Raw genomic sequence first — 21,652 nt, forward strand, 5'->3', positions numbered from 1 at the left:
AAAAAATCTACAGGGTCAGTTATAAATGGCTGCATCCCAAGAATGTATACTTTGACATTGGTTAGAAATGTGAATTCCTTGGTTTAGGATCCTGGAAACTACAAAGTCTAAGACAAATCATTGGAGTGACTGAATACCAGGAAAACATATTTCAGAGTTTGTTGGAGAAGTAAATTTCTCATTTAGAAGCCTGGGACCTACAGACCCAAGGAAACTACGTAATATGCAGGCACTTAAACTTCAATGCAGAGATATGCAGAACAGAAGCCACCCAGAGGGACATGGGCTATGAGATTAGAGATGTATCATCCAGACAAGGTTAGAAAGATTTCTTGGAACTTGTGGGGCTAATATTCTGATAAATTTTCTCTCCCAGGAGCTAGTCCTCATGTGACTTAGGTTAGGGAAAATAATGTGGCTGGATCCGTGAGGGCATTCCAACCTGTAAACAGGTAACGACCCAGATAAGAAGTATAGACACCACCACTAATTCATTTTTATAGCATTGCATTTTGTTTTTCCCATATTTTTATGGAAAAAATTCTAAGAATTTATTAGGTGACCTCAGTGTGAAAGATGATGAGTTAAAAAAGCTCAGAGAGTCTCGAGATGGAGGTGGTCCTGATCTCTCTTGATAACCTTGAATTTGTCAATAAACCAGGGAGAGAGGGAGTTCTCAGTGGGAGTTTCGCACACAGCTGAGTTTGCAGATCACTTCCTATTAGAGGTTTTTCTTCTAAGACAGGAGTCATAGAAAATGCTAAGAGGTGATAGTGATTGATTTTAATACTATCATTATACTAATTCTGTATCCCTATTCACAGAAAATAAACATTCTTCTCAGGCACACATGGCATGTTCTCCAGACTATATGACATGTGAGGCTATAGCCAGTCCTAACAAATTCAAGAAGATTGAAATCATTTCAAGTATCTTTTATGACCACAGTGAAGTGAAACTAAAAATCAGTGATGATAAGAAAATGGGAAAATTAATAAATGCATAAAAATTGAACAACACACTCCTACTTGAGGATTGCTTTTCTATTTCCATGAACAATGCCATTGGAATTTTGATAGGGATTGCATCAAATCTGTAAATAATTTTGAGTAGTATAGACATTTTAACAATATTGATTCTTCCAATCTGTGAACATAGGATGACTTTCCATTTATTTGTAGTTTTTTTTTTTAATTTCATTCATGAATGTTTTGTCATTCTAAAAGAAACTGACACACTGCAAAAAAAAAAAGGAAAATATTAGAAAGGAGAAGGAGGAAGAGAATGAGAGGAAGGCAGTGAGCAAGAAAGCCATAATTTGGAGAGTTCCAAGTTGAGAAAGCTTCAATATGGATAAAACATATAAATATTTGGGGAAATACTAGTTGAATAAGTTTCTAGATATAACATCTCCCTCTGCTTTTCCTGTCTACCACCTAACCCTGGTATCCTTTTTCATTTCTTCCACTTCAGACAAGTAAACACCATCTTAAAAGACACAGATGGATGGAAAAAAAAATCAAAACGTGTATACCTGTGGCGGATTCATTTTGATGTTTGGCAAAACCAATACAATATTGTAAAGTTTAAAAATAAAATAAAATTTAAAAAAAAGGAAGAAACTGCTGTAAAAGTGAAGTATAAGTGAGGCATGTGGCAGATAAGGTGGGATCACAGGAAGTTTTGAAACTAGAAGAGGAAAACCAAAATAAAAATTCATCAAAGGTGGTCATCAAAGGAACACATTTTGAAGAGAATGAAGGTAACTCAATTAAAAAAATTTAATTTTTCAAATAAAACTCCCTGGTTCCTGAGTGTTTGCTGATTATTTATTGTTATAGTTCTTACTGGTAAAGGATTGTCTCACAGTTTCCAGCATCCAGTCAAAAATTACTACAATACCTAAAAAAAAGAAAAAGGAATCCATAACAAGCTTTCTAAAAAGCAATCATTATAAACAGATTCAGAAATGACAGAGATGATTGAATTGGCTGATAAAATCTTTGAACCACTAATACAAACACATTTAATGAAGCATAAAAATAAACAGAGAGAGAAACTAAAAATAAAACAAATGGGACTTGTCGAACTGAAAAAATATAGTATATGGAATGAACAAGTATTTGGATTAACTTAACAAGAAGTTAGACATTGCAGAATAAAAGAATTGGGAAGTTAAACAAATAGCAATAGGGACTATCTAAGCAGAAGGAGAGACAGAAAAAAAGAAAAATATGAATGGAAACTCAATGGCATGTGGAAAAATATTAAATTATATGTGTTTTTGAAGATTCAGAATAAGAAATGAGTAGGAGGAAATGTTAAGAAATGACAGATGAGATTCTTCAAAATTTAATGAAAACTGTAAACCCACTGTCCAGGAGGTTAAACAAACTCCAAATGAAATCATGAAAACATTCTTATAAAACCCTATAATACAATTGCTGAAATCCAGTGATAAACAAACAGAAATAAATAGTCTTTAAAAGCAGAAAAAAAAAAAAAAAAACTGACACATTATATCAGATCAGATCAGATCAGATCAGTCGCTCAGTCGTGTCCGACTCTTTGCGACCCCATGAATCGCAGCACGCCAGGCCTCCCTGTCCATCACCAACTCCCGGAGTTCACCCAGACTCACATCCATTGAGTCAGTGATGCCATCCAGCCATCTCATCCTCTGTCGTCCCCTTCTCCTCTTGCCCCCAATCCCTCCCAGCATCAGAGTCTTTTCCAATGACACACTATATACAAGAAACAAAGAAAAGTTGTCCTGACTTTTTGACGGAGGCAATGTAAGTCCCATAACAAAATAAAAAATCTTTAAAGCATTGGGGTGGGTAGAGAGGTGCTAACCTGGAATTCAGTCACCTATGAAAATACTTTTTAAAACTGAATGAACATTTAAATGATAAATAAATGATGATAGAATTTAAGGACACCAGATATACCCTGCACAAAACTGCTATAGAAAGGTCTTCAGGCTAAAGCAAGTGATAAAAGATGAAAATGTGGATCCGCTCAAAGCTATGGACACTGTACTAAACAGAAATTATGTGGGTACATATAAAAATGTTTTCTCTCAATTTTAAAATACTAGAATATTTAAGGCAAAAATAATAGCAACATATTATAGGACTCATAATTTAACTAAAAGAATGTATAACAACAATAGCACAAATGGCAAGAACAGGGAAGTGGAAGTTTAATGTAGTAGGTTAGACATTGTGTGTTGTGACAAAATGTGACCTCAAGGTAAAGTGTGATTTTTTTTGTTGTTCATTCGCTAAGTTATGTCTGGCTCTTTGTGACCCCATGAACTGCAGCACGCCAGGCTTCCCTGTCCTTAACTATTTCCCTGAGTTTGCTTAAACTCATGTCCATTGAGTCAGTGATGCCATCCAACCATCTCATCCTCTGTTTCCACTATCTCCTCTTGCCCTCAATCTTTCCTAGCATCAGAGTCTTATCCAATGAGTCGGCTCTTCTCATCAGGTGGCCAAAGTGTTGGAGCTTCAGCTTCAACATCAGTCTTCCAGTGAGTATTCAGGGTTTATTTCCTTTAGGACTGATTGGTTTTATCTCCTTGCAGTCCAAGGGAATCTCAAGAGTCTTCTCCAGCACCACAGTTCAAAAGTTTCAGTTCTTCAGCGTTCAGCCTTCTTTATGGTCCTACTTCTGCATTCATTCATAACTACTTGAAAAACCATAGCTTTGTCTATATAGACTTTTGTCAGCAAAGTGATCTCTCTGCTGTTAAATACATTGTCTAGGTTTGTCATAGCTTGTCTTCCAAGGAGCAAGCATCTTTTATTTTCAATGCTGCAGTCACCATCTGCAGTGATTTTGGAGCCCAAGGAAATAAAATCTGTCACTGCTTCTACTTTTTCCTCTTCTATTTGCCATGAAGTAATGGGACTGGATGACATATTAGTTTTTTGAATGTGAGTTTTAAGCCAGCCTTTTCACTCTCCTCTTTCACCTTTATCAAGAGGCTGTTTAGCTCCTCTTCGCCTCTGCCATAAGAGTGGTGTCATCTGCATATCTGAGGTTATTGATATTTCTCCCAGAAATCTTGATTTCAGCTTGAGCTTCATCCAGCTCAGCATTTACATGATGTACTCTGCATATAAGTCAAATAAGCAGGGTGACAATATAGAGGCTTGATGTACTCCTTTCGCAATTTTGAATCAGTCAATTATTTCATGTCCAGTTCTAACTGTTGCTTATTGACCTGCATACAGGTTTCTCAGGGGACAGGCAAGGTGGTCTGGTATTCCCACATCTTGAAGAATTTTCCAGTTTGTTGTGATCCACACATCAGAGGCCTTACCATAGTCAATGAAGCCGAAGTAGATGGGATTTTTTGGAATTCTCTTGCTTTCTCTATGATCCAATGAAATGTTGGCTATTTGATCTCTGACTCCTCTGCCTTTTCTAAACCCAGCTTGTACATCTGGAAGCTCTCCATTCACATACTGCTTAAGCCTACCATGAAGGATTTTGAGCATAACCTTACTAGCATGTGAAATGAGCACGACTGTACAGTAGTTTGAATGTTCTTTGACATTGCCCTTCTTTGGGATTGGAATGAAAAGTGACCTTTTCCAGTCCTGTGGCCATTGCTTTTTTCCAAACCTGCTGACATACTGAGTCCAGCACTTATCAGCATCATGTTTTAGGATTTTAAATAGTTCATCTGGAATTCCATCACCTCCACTAGCTTTTTTTTGTACTAATGTTTCCTAGGGTCCACTTGACTTTGCACTCCAGAGATGTCTGACTCTAAGTGAGTGATCATACCATCATGGTTATCTGGGCCATTTAGATCTTTTTTATACAGTTATTCTGTGTATTCCTCCCACGTCTTCTTGGTTTCATCTGCTTCTGTTAGATATTTGATGTTTTGTCCTTTATCCTGCATTTCATGAAATGTTCCCTTGGTATCTCCAGTTTTCTTAAAGAGAACTCTAGTCTTTCCCATTCCATTATTTTCCTCTATTTCTTTACATTGTTCATTTAAGAAGGCTTTCTTATCTCTCCTTCAATTCTCTGAAACTCTACATTCAGCTAGGTATATCTTTCCCCTTCTCCCTTGTCTTTGCTTCTCTTCTTTCCTCAGCTATTTATAGATATGGTATGATAAAAAAAAAAAAATTCCCACAAAGAAAACTGTAACCTTCAAATGCCAGCACTTCCACCAAGCTCAGAAACATCTCCCACATCAAGATAAAGAGAAGGAAGCAAAGATTGAGAGCAGGAAGGAAGTGTAACACAGGAGCTGTGATGAATATATGAGTTGTCATGGATGTTGATCCTCCCCTCCCCTCCTGGAGTCCTTGCATCTTCATCCCCTCACCATTCTGCACTTCAGTCTTTTTCGACTAGTGAAGTCCTTCATAAATCTTTCTCCTGAAGTCTCCTCTTTATTTCCCACAAGCTCCTCTACATTGTTTTAGGTCATTGTTTCTGCTCTAGAGTTCTCCTAAACACAGTTCATCACATCCAACAATCCACTAAAAGAAGCTGAAATTTCTCTTCCATACTCGATTCCTACAGTTGAGAAGAAGCAAGAGTTGAATTTCAGCGAGAAAACTGAAAAGACGTGCTATTCTATTCTTATCTCTGCTGCACCAACACCACTTTGGCTAATCTTCACATTATTAGTAGCAAAACATGTCTGAACATACAGAAAAGACAAAGCAGTGGGAGGAAACTGGTAGCAAAGAGATTTAAAAAAAGAAAGAAAACTGGAACAATTCATAAGAATGTAAGAGCCTGAGTTAGTGCAATGGTACTCAGAGTACAAACCACAATTAGTGTTTAAATGCCAGAGCACTCTCAAATCTTTTTATTTTTAAGAGTATCTTAACTGGAATTGATATCAAGACATCAGTTTTCTTGAAGTGATAACACTGGAAGCTCCAATATCACACACATTCCATTTTTATTCAGATGCTGCTACTGCTGCTAAGTCACTTCAGTTGTGTCCAACTCTGTGCGACCCCATAGACGGCTCCCCCGTCCCTGGGATTCTCCAGGCAAGAACACTGGAGTGGGTTGCCATTTCCTTCTCCAATGCATAAAAGTGAAATGTGAAACTGAAGTCACTCGGTCGTGTCTGACCCTCAGCGACCCCTTGGACTGCAGCCTTCCAGGCTCCTCCATCCATGGGATTTTCCAGGCAAGAGTATTGGAATGGGGTGTGCCGGGGACCAGCCCCGGCTGATCCAGGGAATTCGAAGCGGGGACTGCGTCGGCGAGGATCAGGAAACAATTGCTTAATTAAACGTTAATTAAGGATATAAAGAGTAATAGAATGAGGATAGCTCAGTGAGGAAATTCAGTGGAGAAAAGAGGCTGAATAATTCAGCCAGAAGGTAAGAGAAAGAACGACATGGTGAGACCAAGTTTCGGTGAACAAGGCCCGCACTTTATTTTCCAAAGTAGTTTTTATACCTTAAGTTATGCATAGAGGATAATGGGGGAAGGGGTAGAGTCAGGCAGTAAGCCAGGCTTTCTTCCTGCAAACTTATCATATGCAAAAGTTTAGGTGATTTGCATCATCTTCTGGCCCGGGAGGCCTTTTCCTCTAAAGGTGATTATTCTAAAGTCAGGCGCCAGCCTCCAAAAAGCATTAGATAAAGTTGCATTCCTACAGAGCAAAGGTGTGGTGGGCTATAACAAGAAAAAGAATTAACTCAAGGGTCCCAGGTTACAAACATTAAAGCTACTATTTACACCAATTATATTAATCAATACACTGCCAGGGACACAGCAGGTAAGGGATATGGAGACTTAGCAGCAAACATTGGCCCAACAAGTGAAAATCCCTTCACCAATACAATTTCTAATCAATCTTTTAACTGCTCAAAGGAATCTGTATTTAGACAGTTTAGAACATCTCATGCCTCTCACAGTTTGGAGGCTCTGAGCAATCACATGTGGCCGGAAAAACCTATTCAGGCAGGCTAGAGGACTTCCAAGGGAGTTTGTAGGTTGAAACACTGTCACACCCAGGAATTATTAACTGGAGCTGTAAGCTAACTCTTTTTTCAGAGAGGTAGTGGGGGACAGCCCCCCGTAAAGTCAGAGGTGTAGGTGAAAGCACAAAGCAGAAAGTAGGCAGACTCTGGTTTTGGAGGTAGATTGCTCGAGAATTTCCAGGGAGACTCCTGAGGCTTGATCCCGCCTTTGCGTATGCCAAGCCTCCTTCCTCATGACCTTTGCCAGGGGCGGAGCTCGCTCCCCGCAGGGGTGCCATTGCCTTCTCCAATGATGATGCCTCAAAATAAGGCCGGGACTCCTGTAGTGTTTCACAAGCTTATCTGCAGTTGAAATCACAATTAGGACATCATGATAATAAGAGTTGTTACTTGAAAACAGGTTTTCTTAAAATAGAAATTTCTGGATTTCCCTGGTGGTCCAGTGGTTAAGAATCTGCCTGCCAATGCAGGGGACATGATTTCAGTCTCTGGTCTGGGAAGATTTCACATGCAATGGAGCAACTAAGCCTGTGCACCACAACTACTGAGCCCACGTGCCTAGAGCCAGTGCTTTGCAACAAGAGAAGCCACCGCAATGAGAAGCCCACACACTGCAGCTGGAGAATGGCTCCCACTTGCCACAATTAGAGAAAGCCCACACCCAGCAACAAAGACCCAGAGCAAAAAACATGAATAAATACATAATGAAAAGCAGTTTCTAACTACAAATCAAATGATCCTTTGAAAATTGTTACTTTTTAAAATTATTTTATTTTACTTCATTTTTTAACTTTTCAATATTGTATTGGTTTTGCCAAATATCAACATGAATCTGCCACAGGTATACACGTGTTCCCCATCCTGAACCCTCCTCCCTCCCCATACCATCCCTCTGGGTTGTCCCAGTGCACCAGCCCCAAGCATCCAGTATTGTGCAAAAATAGTTACTTTTGTATTCTTTGTAATGGCTGAGTAATACTCCATTGTGTATATGTACCACAGCTTTCTTATCCATTCATCTGCTGATGGGCATCTAGGTTGCTTCCATGTCCTGGCTATTATAAACAGTGCTGCGATGAACATTGGGGTATAGATCAGTCTTATGGACTCTGTGGGAGAGGGAGAGGGTGGGGAGGTTTGGGAAAATAACATTGAAACATGTATAATATCATGTATGAAATGAGTCACCAGTCCAGGTTTGATGCACAATACTGGATGCTTGGGGCTGGTGCACTGGAACGACCCAGAGAGAGGAGAGGGGAGGGAGGAGGGTGGAGGGTTCAGGATGGGGAACGCGGGTATACCTGTGGCGGATTCATTTCGATATTTGGCAAAACTAATACAATATCGTAAAGTTTAAAAATAAAATAAAATTAAAAAAAAAATAGTTACTTTTGATAGTAATCATAGAGTAAAAGAAACTTTTGAGGAGATGAACCAGTTCATGGCATAGGAGTGGTGATGGTTCCACAGATCTCCAAACTCAGTTTTTGTATGTCAATCATATCTCAATGAAGCAGTTTTTAAAATGGAAAAGAATTATTTTCTTAATAGCCTCAACTAATATCATCAAAAGTCTGCTGAAGGGGAGATAGGAAAAGAGCACTTTTCCAATGATCTTCCTCAACAAAACACCAGAGAGCTGACTGGCTGTGCTTTCTAAGAACCCACTGCAGATGTCCTCAGAGCTCCCCTGTCCCACCACTTCAGCAGTTGGGAGGATCCTTTCCTGAGACCTACATGAGAGAACTTGTGGTGATACGATAATATCTACCTCAATTCCGCCTATTGTCATGGGATTACTGTCCTGGACAATTCATCAAACATTCTTATAACAACTGAAAAATATCTTTGCCAAATATTGTAACCATTCAATCCCATTCTGATTTCCATCTTGGCCCAGGTCAAATATGCTTAGTCAGGATTGAGCCCTTTTTATGTACAATGTCATACACTCTTCACCTCACTACCCAGTCTCTATGTTGTAATTGTTAAACTTCATGTTTTGCTGCAGCCTCAACATCCCCACAAATAGGATGTGAGCTCCCCACCTAGGTAAGCAGGTGCACCAGTGTGATGAGACTCCTGCCCAATGCCCCCATCATGTCCTTCCCTGTGACCTAGTGACCTTCAAATGCACCAGGGAAATCCCCTCAAACCTGCACATACTGTAACTACACCCAGACCCCCAATTATTGTCACTTGTTCATGGGTCTACACATTTGGGGTCCATTTGGGGTCACTACTCCTGGTTTAAACCTTTTCTATTGGCACCTCCCCCATGTACCCATCTACTGGTACTCTGACTCTCTAGGACCTGTGACTATAATACACTTTGTTTGCCTGCACCTTCCTACATCCTCTCTTGTAGCTGCACTTGACTGGCCATCCCATGACAGAATACAAGCTACCATGATGAATCTAATTCAATAAAGGTCCAGCCTGGCAGCTATACCTGCATGAAGCATTTGACCTCACCTCCTATGAAGACCACAGAGACTGAAAGTGCTCAGTGACCAATAGGTGTGGAGACTTTCTCTCCAGGGACTGTCAAGCTCTTCTGCTCCCTTGAGCACCTATCATTGAAGGCATCATTGGCTCAGTGGAATTTTTACCCAAGAATGTTCTAAGGCTGCGATCCATATTCTCATAGTTATTCTGGGAATGAGACTGAAGCTTCTCCTGTTGGGGATTCCCTTTCGGACCAGACAGGACTTACCTGAGCAGACTGCTCCAGCACACTTGTCATGGGAATGGCCCTCTGGACGATGATCTTTCACAGCAGGATAACTACACTTGGTGATAGCTGACTCCTGCCCTTTGCAGTAAATATAATGAAACCAAATGGGTCCAATTCCTGGTCCAAATTTAGCCCTTTGGGGATTACCAACAGCAACTCCACACCCCAGCTGTCTGCACACCACAGCTGCCTCCTTCATGCTCCAGTTGTGATCATTCACTGTGCCTCATACTCCTTGATGCTTCGCTTCCACTCTCCCCTCACAGGGGTGGGCTCCATCCTTCAGCCTCAGCTCCAGAGCTGCAAGATAAACACAGACACGGGACTCAGGAGAGATTTTAGCAGAGCATGCTGTGGAGTACTGATAATTATTAACATGTGAAAACTTTGATTTTTGAAAAAAAAAAATCCCTGTGAACAGCATTTGTTGACTTCTATGGCATAAGCATTCCCACTCTAGCCAACTCTAAGCATCCATGTTCCGTCACTGAACCTGGATCATGAAGGGAAGCACCAGGTGTTTCTCAAGAGCCTGTAGAACAGGCTCCAGGGACACCACTGAGGACAGGCCTCCAGAGACTCCGGATGCTTCCCTCCTGTAGATGTGCCCAAGGCTACCAGGGCCCAGCTCCCCCATCTCAGTTACAGCTCATGGCCTGGGATCCGAGGAAGAATCCTCCCTCTCCTTCCTGTCCATACGGAGCATCTCATCCAGCTCAGGAACAGAGGGCTGGTGTTAAAGGCTCTGAAGTGTTCCTCTTATTCCTGCCACCTGGTATTCATGTCCTTGTGTAATCCCCACACTTGTGTGTATCTAGTAAGATGAGTCTAACAAATGGAATTTGGCGAAAGTGATGAAATGTCGATTATATTAGGTTTCAAGATGACTCTGGTTTCTCCCTCATTGACCTGTCTTGCTCTCTCTGTCTTGCTCTGATGAAGCAAGCTGCCACATAGTGAGCAGTGTAGGGAGAGACCCTCATGACAAGCACTGGAGGCAGGCCTCTAGCTAACAGCCAGCATGGGACAGAGGCTCTCAGCTCAACAGTCTGCCACAGCCTGAATGCTGCTAACATCAAGGTGAGTATGTTTGGAAGATATCCACCTCTGGTTGCACCTTCAGATGATTGCATCCTTGTAGACATCCTGAGTCAGAGGACCCAGGTAAGCCATGTCCATTCCTGGCCTACAGAAGATGTGAGATACTAGGTGTTTGCTGACTGAAGCTGCCAAGTTCAGTGCTAACTTGTTGCACAACAGCATGTAACTAATGCAGAGCTCCCTTCCAGAGTCAGAAGACCAGAGTGAACAAGCTGGAGGGTTAGATGTGTTTCTTCACTGCTTCATCCAGACGAGAGTTCTTCCTGTGTGACCAGGTCGGCGGCCTGGTCCCACCTGGAACTGGGACCCAAATAATCTCTGTCACATCAGGTCTCATCCAGTGTCCCAGGCTCCTGCCTTCCTGTTGAGAACTGAGAAGTGAGATTCCTGAGACCTTGAATCAGATCCATTAGCTTTAAATTCAGGTTAGCAAATGAGAATCTTCTTATAATCTAATGAGACTTGATCCCTGGGGCACCATTTACACTTCTCAGGTCTCCGCCCTGCTCCATGTGTTCTCACTCTGGTAACAGAGGTAGTGAGTCACAGAGGGAACATCTGGGGAAATGATGAACTGGAGAAGATCCTGGTGTATAGTTGGCTCAGGCAGGTGATCACAACAAGATACCACAGACTGGCTGGCTAAACAACAGAAATGTATTTCTATTATCACAGCTCTGGAGGCTGGTAAGTCCATGGTCACAGGGCTGGCCAGGTCTCATTCTGAGTGCTCTTCTCTTGGCATGCAGGCCACGACTCCCTCACTGTGTGCTCACCTGGCCTTTTAGGATATGGGTACCTGGAGAGAGGGAGGAAGCTGTGTCTCATCCACTTCTTATAATGTCACATATTGGATTAAGGCCACATCCATATGGCTATATTTAACCTCATTTAACTCCTAAAGGCTCTATCTCCAGTGCAGTCACAGTGGGAAGTAGGACTTCAATATATAAACTTTGGAGCAACACAGTTCAGTCCATAGACCTGAGAGTCTCATCAAGAAAGGAAATAAAGATATATGGGGAGGAGGTGAAGGAGACATTAGACACAGGGAGCCATCCTGTGATGCTTACTCAGATTTCTTATCTTGCGATCCTGAGATGAGTGTAAAGGATTGAAATCGGATAGTAAAAGTACACAAGAAGGTAATTTTATTAGTATTAAAATTATATGTTGGAGACACATCTTGTGCTGTAAATGCAGAAAATAGTAAGCCTGTTCCTGGCTTCATGTACCTTTTATCTAGTTGATGACACAAACTAACAAGTAGATGATTTCATTACTGTGATAAGTTCCAACACATCATATCATTAACAGTAGGCTGGGTATTAAAGCTATTTCATCTGCCAAAAACAAAGTGGAATAAATTCACAAAAATTACCTTAAAAGTGACAAAGAGCTGACAAGATGGGAACAAAATATCAGGCCAAAGCTTCAGGTAAAATGGAAATTCTCCAGTTTGAGAAGGATGGGTTAAATCTGGTACCAAAAAAAAAAAAAAGAGAGAGACAGACAGACAGACAGACAGACATATAGGAGTTGTCCTATATTTGTTAAAGAAATAGATTTCATATATAAGAAGTTCTCACAAAGAAAACTGCATCCTTCAAAGGCCAAAATACCCAGAGAGCTCTGAAACAACTCCCACATCAAGATAAAGGAAGAGAGGGCAGGAAGTAATGAGGGCAGGAAGGAAGTGTAACACAGAAGCTGTGATGAATGTGTGGGTGTGTGATCACACCCTCCCCTCCTGCAGTCTTTGCATCTTCATCCCCTCACCATTCTGCACCTCAGTACCTGAGTCTTTTTAAGCTAGTGAAAAACCTCCCAAATCTTTTTCCTGAACCCCCTGAAATCTACTCCTCATTTCCTACAGGCTCCTTTATATTCTTCTCGGGTCATTGTTTCTACAACCACAGTTCTCCCAAACACTGTTAATCACTTCCAATAATATACTCTGTTGGAAGGGGTTGAAATTTCTCTTGCATATCCGACTCCTAAGATGGAGAGGAAGAAACTCCAAGGGTTCAATTTCAACTAAAGTAATGAAAAGTTGTGCTGTTCTGATCTTAGCTCTGCTGCATCACCACCACGTTCACTTACCATCACATCACTAACAGATGTTCCTGAAGATACAGAAAAAACAAACCAGTAGGAGGAACCTAATGACAAAAATTAATAGAAGGAAACTGGAGCAGTTCATAAAAATGTCAGAGCCTAAGCTAGAGGAAGGTGATCAGGGAGTAAAAACCACAGTCCAGGTTTAAATGCCAGAAGAGCACTCTCAAATCCTGATATTTTAAAAGTATATCCTACCTGGACTTAACATCAAAACATAAATTTTCTTAAAACTGTTAACATTAGAAGCTCCAATATGGCTTAAAATTTCAAAAGCTCAGTCCATTATTACTCACTCGCTGATTAATTAAAATAAGGCAGTGCTGCCTATAGTGTTTCCACAAGTTTATCTACAGTTGGAGCCATGATCATGACATTGTGACCATAAGGGCAGCTACTTGAAATGCTAGAAAACAAGTTTTTTAAACTAAAAATCCCTAACTAAAATCAAATGCCTTTAGAAAACAATTATTTTTAATCTGAGCACTGTAATAAAGAGGATGAAGGAAAACTTTTGAGGAGATGAACAGGTTTATGGCATAGATTGTGGTAATGATTACACAGATGTATACTGATCTCCAAACTTATCAAGTTGTAAATATTAACTATGTATTTTTAATGTCAGCATACCTCAATAAAGGAGTTTTTAAAAAGGAAAGAACTGTTTCCTTAGCAACCTTGAGTCCTCAAGAGTATCATCAAAGATCTGCTAAAAGTGTTGGGAAAAAAATCACTCTTCCAATGATCTTCCTCAACAAAACAGAGAGCTGATAGACTGCGGTTGCTAAAGACCTACTACAGATGTCCTCAGGGCCCCCCTGTCCCACCATTTGATCACATGGGATGATCCTTTCCCAAGACCAGCCACCAGTACTAGAGAATTTGTGGAGATACATGATAATATTTTCCTCAGTTCCAGCTATTGTCAGGTGATTAATGTCCTGAACAATTCATCAAACATTCCTGTAACAATTGAAAATATCTCTGACAAATACAGTATCCATCCTATGCCATTTTAATTTCTAGCTTTTGTTCATTTGTTCAGTCGCTCAGTCATGTCTGATTCTTTGCAACCCCATGGACTGCGGCATGCCAGGCTTCCCTCTCCTTCAGTATCTCCCAGAGCTTGTACAAACTCATGTCCATTGAACCGTTGATGCCATCCAACCATCTCATCCTCTGCTGTTCCCTTCTCCTCCTGCTTTCAATCTTTCCCAGCATCAGGGTCTTTTCTAATAAATCAGCTCTTTGCATCAGGTGGCCAAATTATTGGAGCTTCAGCATCAGTTCTTCCAATGAATATTCAGCATTGATTTCCTTTAGGATTGACTGGTTTGATCTCCTTGCAGTCCAAGGGACTCTCAAGAGTCTTCTCCAACACCACAGTTCAAAAGCATCAGTTCTTTGATGCTCAGCCTTTATGGTACAACTCTCACATCCATACATGACTACTGGGAAAACCATAGTTTTACTAGATGTACCTTTGTTGGCAAAGTAATGTCTCTACTTTTTAATATACTGTCCAGGTTGGTCATAGCTTTTCTTCCAAGGAGCCAGCATCTTTTAATTTCATGGCTGCAGTCACCATCTGCAGTGATTTTGGAGCCCAAGAAAATAAAGTCTCTCACTGTTTCCATTGTTTCCCCATCTATTTGCCATAAAGTGATGGGACTGGATGCCATGATTTTCATTTTTTGAATGTTGAGTATTAAGCGAACTTTTTTACTCTCCTCTTTCACCTTCATCAAGAGGCTCTTTAGTTACTCTTCACTTTTGGTTGTAAGGGTGGTGTCATCTGCATATCTGAGGTTATTAATATTTCTCCAAGCAGTCTTGATTCCAGCTTGTGCTTCATCCAGCCTGGCATGATGTACCCTGCATAGAAGTTAAATAAGCAGGTGACAACATACAGCCTTGATGTACTCCTTTCCCAATTTAAAACCATTGTTTCATGTCCATGTCAGTCCATTGTTTTGTGTCCTGTTCTAACTGTTGCTTTTGAACTGTATACAGGTAACGTGGTCTGGCGTTTCCATCTCTTTAAGAATTTTCCAGTTTCTTATGATCAACATAGTCAAAGGCTTTAGCCTAGTCAGTAAAGCAGAAATGTATGTTTTTCTAGAATTATCTTGCTTTTTCTATAATCCAATGGATATTGGCAATTTGATCTCTGGTTCCTCTGCCTTTTCTAAATCCAGCTGAAATACATGGAAGTTCTCAGTTCATGTGCTGTTGAAACCTAGCTTGGAGAATTTTGAGCATTACTTTGACAGTGAGTGAAATGAGTACAATTGTGCAATAGTTTGAACATTCTTTGGCATTGCCTTTCTTTGGGTTGTAATGAAAGCTGACCTTTTCCAGTCCTGTGGCCACTGCTGAGTTTTCCAAATTTGCTGGCATATCCACGTTGGCTCAGATCAAATACACTTAGACAGGATTGAGCCCTTATTATGTATCATTTCAAGTTCTCTTATCCTCACTGCTCTCAGTTTTGCTCTAGCTTCTGTGTTGCAATTGTCAAGTATCAGGTTTTCCTGCAGCCTCAGCATCTCCACAGATAGGATGTGAGCTCCCCACCCAGGTGAGCAGGTGCACCAGTGTGATGAGACTAGACCCTGCCACAAACCCCCTTCTTGTCCTCCCCTGACTATGACCTAGTGACATTCAAATACACCATGGAAATCCCCTTATGTCTTTTTCTTGTGTAACTCCACCTGACCTCCAGTACTTTCCCTTGTTCATGGGTCTGCACACCCCATTTTGGGTCAGCAGTCTTGGTTTAAGCCTTTTCTATTGATCCCTCTCCCTTGTACCCAGTGCTGGTACTCTGTCTCTCTAGGACCTGTGAGTATAAAATACTTTGTTTTCCTGCACCCCTCCAAATCCCCTCTTGTAACTGCACATGTCTGACCACCCCATGAAAGAATGCAAGCTACCATGATGAACTTAATTCATAGAAGTCCAGCCTGGCAGTTATATATGTAAGAAGCATTTGACCTTGCCTCCCTGTCTCCTATGAACACCACTGAGACCTGAAGCATCCAGTGACCAATGGGTATGGAGACTTTCTCTCCAGGGACAATCAAGCCCTTCTTCTCCCTTGAACACCTAACATTCAAGGAGTCACTGGCTCACTGGAATTTTCACCCAAGAGTGTTCTAAAGGCTGCGATCCATATTCTCATAATTATTCTGGGAATGAGACTGAGGTTTCTCCTGATGAGGAAACCCATCAAACCCATATAAAATTCCTTTATATGCCAAAGAGCTCTTACCTGAGCAGATTGCCCCAGCATCCTTGTCATGGGAATGGCCCTCAGGATGATGGTCTTTCACAGTAGGATAACTACACTTTGTGATAACCGATTTTGGCCCTTTGCAGTAAATATGATGAAATCAAATGGGGCCGATTCCTAGTTCAAATTTATCCCCTTTGGGAGTATCAACAGCACCTCCACACCCCAGCTGTCTCCACACCACAGCTGCCTCCTCTATGCTCCACTTGTGAATATTCACTGTGCCCCATGCTCCTTGGTGCTTCACTTCCACTCTCCCCTCACAGCTGTGGGCTCCATCCTTCAGCCTCACCCCCAGATCTGCAAGACAGACACAGACACAGGACATGAGAGAGATTTTAGGAGATCATGTAGTAGTATACTGACAAGTATTTTTTAAAATAAATCCTCTGGATGCTGCCCTCTCTTTAAATATGCCCAAGGCTACTAGGGCCCAGCTTCCCCATCTCAGTTTCAGCTCACAGCCTGGAATCCAGGGAGGAATGCTCCCTCTCCTTCCCTGTCCATAGGGAGCATCTCATCCAGCTTAGGAACAGAGGGCTGGGGTAATAAGCTCTGAAGTGTCCAAGTTATTCCTGTTGCCTGGTACGTATGTCCTTGTGTAATCTCCTGACTAAAATGTACCGAGTAACATGCATCTAACAAATGCAATTGACAAAGTGTTGAGATGTCAGTTAGATTAGGTTTCAAGGTGATTCTGGTTTCCCCTTGGTGACCTATCTTACTCTTTCTCTCTTGCTTTAATGAAGCGAGCTGCCATGCTGTGAGCTGTGAATGGTGAGACTAGCAAGACAAAGAAACAAGCAAGGCCTCTAGGCAACAACCAGCAAAGGATTGAGACTCTCAGCTAAACAGTTCACCAAGGACTGAATGCTGCTAATAGCCAGGTGAGCACTTTTGGCAATATGTATCCATGATTAAACATTCAGATGATTACATCCTTGTGAGACATCGTGAGTCAGGGGACCCAGGTAAGTCATGTCAATTCCTGGCTTACAGAAAGTGTGAGAAACCAGGTGTTTGCTGACTTAAGCTGCCAAGTTCAGCAGTAATTTGTAGCAGAACAACACACAACTAATGTAGGGCTTCCCTCCAGAGTCAGAAGACAGGGCTGAACAAGCTGGAGGGTTATACATGAGCCTTCACTGCTTCATCCAGATGAGACTTCCTCCTGTGTGATCAGGTCTGCTGCGTGGTCACTGGGGGTTCCTACAACCTGGAACTGGGGCCCAAACCACCTTTCTCTGTTACATCAGGTTCTCACACCATGCCCCAGGCTCCTGCTTGGCTGTCAGGAACTGACTTTCCTGTGACCATGAATTGGTTCCATTAGCTCTGAATTTGGGTCAGAAAGTGAGACTCTTTCTTATATTCTAATGAGATGTGATCCCTGGGCCACCATTCACACTGCTCAGGTCTCCACCACCTTACCCCATCCCCCACCCCATGTGCTCTCACACAAGGGAAACAGAAGTGATGCATCACAGAGGGAATATCTGGGAAAATGCTGAACTGGAGAAGATCCTGGTGTGTAGTCGGCTCAGGCAGGTGGTCACAACAAGATACAGCAGCCTGACTGGTTAAACAACAGAAATGTATTTATCTTATCACAGTTCTGGAGGCTGGTAAGTCCATGATCAATGTGCTGGCAAGGTGCTCACAAGGTCTCATTGTGAGACCTCTTCTCTTGACTTTCTGGCCATGGCTCCCTCACTGTGTGCTCACCTGGGCTTTCCAGTTACATGAGCATCTGGAGAGAGGGAGGAAGAGGCATCTCATCCTCTTCTCATAAGGTCACATATCGCATTAGGGCCACATCCTTATGACCTTGTTTATGCTTACTTACATCCTAAAGGCCCTGTCTCCTACTTGGTCACTGTGAGGGGTAAGGCTTAAGTATATGAACTTTGGAGGGACATAGTTCCATCCATGGACCTGTACATCTCATCTAGGAAGGAAATAAAGATAATGGTGAAGAGGTAAATAATACAGTAGATATAGGGAGCCATGCTGTGATGCTTACTCAGACTTTTTATAATCTGACACTGAGATGAGTGTAGAGGATTGAAATGGGATAGTAAAAGTACAAAAGAAGGTACCTTTGTTAGTATTAAAATTTTATGTTGGAGGCACATCTTGTGCTGTAAATGCAGAAAATAGTAAGACCATGTTCCTGGTTTCATGTACCTTTTACCTAGTTGAGGACACAAACAAACAAGTAGATGATCTCATTATTGTGATAAGTTCCGAGAGATCATCGCATTATGGTAAGCTAGGTATTGAAGCTATTTTGTCTGCTGAAAACAAAGTAGAATAAATCCCGAAAAAATCACCTTAAAAGTGACAAAGAGCTGACAAGGTGAGAACAAAATGTCAGACCAAAGCTGCAGGTAAAATGGAAATTCTCCAATTTAAGAAGGATGGGTTAAATCTGGTACCAAAAAAAGAGAGAGAGAGAGACATATAGGAGAAATTTTATATTTGCTAAAGAAATAGATTTCATATTATAAAAAGTGCTTACAAAAAGTACCCCAACTTTCAAAGGCCAGCACTTCCACAGAGCTCAGAAACAACTCCCACATCCAGATAAAGGAAGAAAGGGCGGGAAGGAGTAAGAGCAGGAAGGAAACGTAGCACAGAGGCTGTGGTGAATGTGGGAGTTGACCTGGCCTGCATCAGAAATGCCAGTCTTCCCTCCAGCAATTCTTGCAAATTCAGCCCTTCCCCATTCTGTACCTCAGTACCTCAGTCTTTTTCAACTAGTGAAGCACCTCACAAATCTTTCTCCAGAACCACCTGAAGTCTACTCTTTATGTCATACAAGCTCCTCTACATTATTGTTGTTGTTCAACTGCTCAGTCGTGTCCAGCTCTTTGTGAATCCATTGGCTGTAGCATGTCATTGTTTCTACAACTGGATTCCTCCTAAACACAGTTCACGACTTCCAACAATTCACTACAGAGGATAAAATTTCTCTTCCATAAACTCCTCAAACTGAGAGGAAAAAACTCCAAGAGTTCAATTTCAATTAAAATAATGAAAATATCGACCTTATTAAAATTAGAATAACAATGCTATTCTAATCTTATCTTTGCTGAATTACTGCTAGGTTTACTTGCCAGCACTAACACATGTTCCTGAAAATATAGAAAAAGCAAACCTGTAGGAAGAAACTGGAGAGGAGATTAATAGAAGAAAACTGGAATACTTCATGAAAATGTCAGAGTATACAGTATAGCAAGGTGATCAGAGAGTAGAAACTGCAATCATGGTATAACCCTGTATGGGAGACAGCAAAAGAGACACTGATGTATAGAACAGTCTTTTGGACTCTGTGGGAGAGGGAGCGGGGAATGATTTGGGAGATTGGCATTGAAACATGTATAATATCATATAAGAAATGAATTGCCAGTCCAGGTTTGATGCAGGATACAGGAAGCTTGGGGCTGGTGCATTGGGATTACCCAGAGGGATGGTATGGGGAGGGAGGTGGGAGGGGGGTTCAGGATGGGGAACACATGAACATGGTGGATTCATGTTGATGTATGACAAAACCAGTACAATATTGTAAAGTAATTAGCCTCTAATTAAAATAAATAAATTTAATTTTTAAAAAAATAAATAAATGCCAGAGCACTCTCAAATCTTATATTTTAAAGAATATCCTACCTGGAATTAATAACAAAGCATAAATTTTCTTAAAATGGTAACATGAGAAGCTCCAATATGGCTCAAAATTTTAACAGTTCAGTCCATTTTTTATTCATTTCTGATTTGTCAAAATCAAGCAAGTCTTCCTGTAGTGTTTCCACATGTTTATCTACACTTGGAACCATGATTAGGACATTGTGACAATAAGGAGAATGCTGGAAATGCTAGAAAACAAGACTTCTTAAACCAAACACTCCTAAGTAAAACCAAATGCCCTTTGAAAATAATTATTTTTAATCATAACACTGTATTAAAGAGGATAGAAGAAAACTTTTGGGGAGATGAACAGGTTTATGGCATAGATTGTGGGAATGATTACACAGATATATATATATATATATACATATACACACACACTGATCTCCAAAGTCAAAAGTTGCAAATATTTATTGTGTATTGCTTTTGGTATGTCAGTCATACCTCAGTAAAGGAGCTATTAAAAAGGAAAAGAGTTGTTTTCTTAACAGCCTCAAGAGTATCATCAAAGATCTGCTGAAGGTGAGATTGGAAAAGATCACTTTACCAGTGGTCTTTCCCAACAAAACACAGAGAGCTGATTGGCTGCGCTGGAGAAGGACCTACTGCAGGTATCCTCAGAGCTCCCCCGTCTCACCACCTCAGCAGCTGGGAGGAGCCTTTCCTGAGACCCAACCACCTCTATTAATGACTTTGCCATGATATCTGATATTATCTTCCACATTTAGCTGCTGCTGCTGCTGCTATTTTGGTGCAATTCATGTCATGTATGGGCTTCCCCAATGCCTCAGCTGTAAAAATTCACCTGCAATGCAGGAGACATAGGAGACAGAGGTTCAACTCCTGGGCCAGGAAGATCTCCTGGAGGAGGGTAGGACAATCCACTCCAGTATTCTTGCCTGGAAAATCCCATGGAGAGAGGAGCCTGGTAGGCTACAGACAATTGGGTGGCAAAGAGTGAAATGAGCACTCACATGTGTATGCCCTGGAAACTTCATCAGACATTCTGATAATTTCTGGGAGCACCTCTGGCAAACAATGTGACCACACAATACCATTCTAGTTTTAAACTCAGCTTAGGTCAAATACATTTAGACAGGATTGAGCCTTATTATGTATTATTTCATGCTCTCTTAACTTCATTGTTCTTATGTTTGCTCCACCATTTGTAATTGTCAAACTTTGGATTTTCTTGCAGCTTCAGTTCAGCTCATTTCAGTCACTCAGTTGTGCCCAACTCTTTGCGACACCATGGACTCCAGCACACCAGGCTTCCCTGTCCATCAACTCCCAGAGCTTGTTCAAATTCATGTCTATTGAGTCGGTGATGTCATCCAACCATCTCATCTTCTGTCGTCCCCCTCTCCTGCCTTCAACCTTTCCCAGCATCAGGGTCTCTTCCAATGAGTCACTTCTTCCCATCAGGTGTCTAAAGTATTAGAGTTTCATATTCACCATCAGTCCTTCCAATGACTGTTCAGAACTGATTTCCTTTAGAATTGAGTGGTTTGATCTCCTTGTAGTCCAGGGACTCTCAAGAGACTTCTTCAATACCACAGTTCAATAGCATCAATTCTTTGGTGCTTAGCTTTCTTTATGGTCCAACTCTCACATCTGCACATGACTACTGGAAAAACCATAGTTTTCACTAGATGTACCTTTGTCAGCAAAGTAATGTCTCTTTTTATAATGCTGTCTAGGTTGGTCATAGCTTTTCTTCCAAGG

At 41.2% G+C, this 21,652-nt stretch overlaps 1 pseudogene; it reads right to left on the bottom strand.

Moving 5' to 3' along the window:
* The window catches only part of LOC113893408, a 41,718-nt pseudogene that overhangs the window by 13,310 nt on the left and 6,756 nt on the right, over nt 1–21,652 (bottom strand).

This window comes from Bos indicus x Bos taurus, chromosome 5 (assembly GCF_003369695.1).
Source record: "Bos indicus x Bos taurus breed Angus x Brahman F1 hybrid chromosome 5, Bos_hybrid_MaternalHap_v2.0, whole genome shotgun sequence".
Lineage (NCBI taxonomy): Eukaryota > Metazoa > Chordata > Mammalia > Artiodactyla > Bovidae > Bos > Bos indicus x Bos taurus.